This window comes from Corvus brachyrhynchos, unplaced genomic scaffold, assembly GCF_000691975.1.
Source record: "Corvus brachyrhynchos isolate BGI_N302 unplaced genomic scaffold, ASM69197v1 scaffold965, whole genome shotgun sequence".
Lineage (NCBI taxonomy): Eukaryota > Metazoa > Chordata > Aves > Passeriformes > Corvidae > Corvus > Corvus brachyrhynchos.
The window spans coordinates 34979-38987 of record NW_008237927.1 but is presented as its reverse complement, the minus strand read 5'-3'; positions in this window follow the sequence as shown (position 1 = coordinate 38987).

Below are 4009 nucleotides of genomic sequence, written 5' to 3'. Positions count from 1 at the left end.
AATGGATGCTCCTGCATTTACTTCAGAGTCTGAAGTTAAAGGTGTCTGGTTCTCTGATGCCTCAGCCAAATGCATTGATGGTAAATGGAAGTACAGAGCAGTTGCTCTTAACATTGAAACAGAAATGGAAGTAGTAGAAGAAGGAATGGGAAGTGCACAGGTAGGAGAGCTGAAAGCTGTATTACTGGCAGTAAAAGAGAAAGCAAGGATGGTGTATGTTGGTTCATATGCCGTATGGGCTGGTGCCACACAGTGGTTGTCTCAGTGGGAAGTGTTAGATTGTCAAGTGAATGGAAAGGAGTGTTGGGGAGGATGAAAGTTTGGTAAGAAAGTTTCACAGGTATGTAGGCTTGGCAGAAAGATCTCTGAATGTAGAAACTGAGGATGAGATAGAAATGAAAGCAAGTTTTGATATAGAGTAAAAGATGTTTTGCTGAAACAGTGATCACTGAATAACTGAGAAGGCAGAGGTTGGAGATGAGTCGGAAGGAGATTTTTAGGAATAGGACAAAGGTATGTGACTACAAACAAAGACGTTTTTCACCAATTAAATAAGTCTCAAGAAGAGCATAAGTAAATAGAAAACATGTTTTTACCAAAAAGAGAGATATCGCAGGCAAACAAGAAATGTCAGTGTGGCAGGTAGAAGAAAGGTCTGAGAATTTTCCATTGTTGTTATGTGTTAAGATACTCTGCAAAGAAAAGTATAAAATGCTTTGTAACTTGAACAGAAAGCGGCTTCAGGTATGCCTACAGCTGGAGCAGGCAGCTGTAAGGCTGGCTCTGGATACCCACTCCCTGAGCTGCTGTAACTTCGCCTATGCAATAAACAGCTTTCAAGAGAGCCGCCTGAAGTCCAGACATCCTTCGTGAAACCTCCTATAAAGGAGGTTTGGCAGAAGGAAGATTGGAAGTGGTTGCTGTTACAGGCTCAGTCCCAACGAATTCACATAGGATGGGTTAAAGCTTTTGCAAATGACCAAGCTTTACAAACTTATTGGAACAACAAGGTGGATCAGCTGACAAAAATCAGGAAAATGAAATTGATCAGTTGGAAGATCCACAACATTGGTATCGATTGGGTGAATAGTTACATTGTAAATTAGGACATACTGGACAGGAAGCTCTATTTTTTGCAGCACAAAGCAGAAGCTGGCCATTGACCAGGAAGATGTGTAAAGGCATTCTCACACAGTGTCCCCAGCACCAACTGAGACTTGAACAAAATCACCCAGACCTGGCACTGCCTTTACAGATCAAAATAACAAAGCACTCTGGTCAACTTGGCAAATAGATTATATTGGACCTCTGAAGACATCTAATGGTTACAAGTACATACTAACAGGTGTGGAAGTGGTATCTGGACTGTTAACTGCCACTAAAAGCAGGCGTGGTGATGCAAAAACTACTATTTCAGGACTCAGTGACTGGTTTTCCAGTCTCCCTGCCTCAGACTATACAGAGTGACAATGGATCACACTTCACCAGTGTGATAGTACAAGATTGGGCCAAAAAGGAAGTTATTAAATGGGTTTTCCATACACCTTATTATCCCCAAGCAAATGGAATCGTAGTGTGCCAATGGTTTGCTAAAGCGCTACCTTAGGCCACACGAATCTGGATGGGATAAAAGGTTACCCTCTGTATTATACCAGATAAATAACTGATATGGGCCAATAGGTAGTCCTGTTTCACAAGCTTTCCTCAGCCCTATATCTCTTGAAACAGCTCCAGATAATAAAATTGATATTTTTCAGGATAACTTAAAGATGGGCCAACCAGTCATGGTAAAACTATCCCAAATTGGGACGGTACCTATGACTTTGATGGACATTCAAGGACCAGTGGCCTGGATGGCTATTGGTTCTATTGGCCACCAACACAGAATCAGCTCTCGATGGGTATTCCCTACATTTTAATCTGCTCTTGTCTCTGTACAAGTTTGGGTTTGCTCTGAACAAACGTTTCTCAATGAAGCCTTGCAAACCACTCCTACACTGCCCCCGTGTGGCAGCAGTGAGTATAGCGTTGTGTTTGCAACTAGAGGCCAGAGATGGAACTGCTGCCTTAACTCTCAGTGGGAAAAACATGTCTATTATTGCTTAAGTTCTGTTGGTTTAGTTTATGTTCAAGTATATCCTCACCAGAAAAAAGACTAGGTGTGTATACAGATGTGAGACAAGGAGCTGCTCAAGCAGGAGTGGGAAGGACTGTTGACTACCTGTTGACACATCTGTGAAGGCTACTGACAGACACTCCTGGATTTCTATAAGTAAATAAAGCCAGTTCCAGACACAGAGGAACCATACTGGACTGCACAGTAACTAGTAAATCCGCTGTAGCCAAAAATGTTAATTGTGCTATTGTTTACATTTTTATGTTTACAGGTCAGTGTTTTCAATAACTCAGCATGGCTAATCAGCCATCCTAACAAAACCTTGCAACTAACAATTGTAAAGGGAAAGAAGAGGGCAATGTCACTTTTCCTAACAGCCACTCCAACATAACACATAAAACAAATGCTACCTGACCCTTGGAAAAGAAACTCCCACCTAAAACTAATGCAAGCTGTGACACTGAAAACAAACCAGTGGGAGGCGCCATGTCAGAATAACAATTTAACGGGGAAATTAAAGAAAATGAAAAAAAAAAAAAGAGAACACTGGTTCAAGCTGACAGAGTCAAGATACAACCTGACTCCCTGTTGTAGCAGTCTGGTAGAATGTTGGCTGCAGTCCTCTGAAGCAGTGATCCTGTAGTAAAAGAGTCTGCTCTTCCTCAGGAGGTCCAGTGGTGGCTGTGTAGCTCCTGTCCTCTGGAAATCCAGTGGAAGGGTTGTCTCTGGTGTTCAGCATCTCAGATTGTTCAGCATCTCAGATTATATCCATGATGGGATGCTTGGTTCCTCCCTCTGGGTGGAGCATCTCACAATGGGGTAATGAGTCCAAGTGTTGATTAGGCTCATTAACAGAAGATAGTCTGGAGGGAGTTATCTCTGAGTCATGTGGCAGGACAATGATGGGCCATTAACAGAAAGATAGTCTGGGGGGAGGAGGTAAGGAAACACTGCCCCACCTGATTTCAACAGCTCATGAGGATGGTAATAGAATGCACTGCAACCCAGGACACACTGATAACAAACTGCAGCAACTGCTGGATTTGTTCTCAGTTTCCCACTCATTCAGATGAAAGTATTTGGATGATGGGAATCACGACGTCAAACATATTTTCCAATGCTGTTCCTCCAGCTAGAGTGATGCTCCTTCTGGAAGGAAAGAGAGCCCAAACCCCCATAGATCAACAAATCCTGACAGTAGATATAATAGTCGTTGAAACCCCCTGTGTTCACAGATGCCTAAAGGGACCAGGAATGGCTTCACACCAAAAAATGAAGTTACCTGAATGTAACCAAGGTATAATAGTAGGGGTTTATCTCAAGTGTCACTCATATTTAGATGCAACAGGGAAAGGCATTTTAAAGACACATTGGTGGCCTATTTCAGATAATAGGGGATACTATCAGCTTTGTGGAAATCAAGCCAGGAAAGCTCTACCCCCTAAATGGCAAGGAATATGCACCATTGGAACTGTAGTCCCAGAAATAGACATCATTGATAAATCAGTGTCTTGGGGTGACTTTGTGATGTGTATCCCCTATTGTTGCTCTATGCCCAAAAATCAATCCTGTGCCTTTCTGTGCCTTTAAACTGAGCCTGAGAGGGGGGAGAGGAAAAAACTGAGCGAACTTTTCAAAGCAGTTGTTCAAGGACACAGATACACACTCCTCTGTGTTCTCCTGCTGCAGCAGCAAGAGCGGAGGAAGCACCCTTCTTGCTTTTCAGCCAGCTTTCGGCTCCTTTTCTCCAGAGGGAGACAGAGAGTTGAATGTTGTTTTCCTGGGACTTCGGGGGTTTTTTTTCCCTTCTTCTCTTCTGGACTGTTTCAACATCAGAACACATCAGGAGAATTTTACACCAAGGCCCTGGAGGTGGGCCCACACTGACCCAGC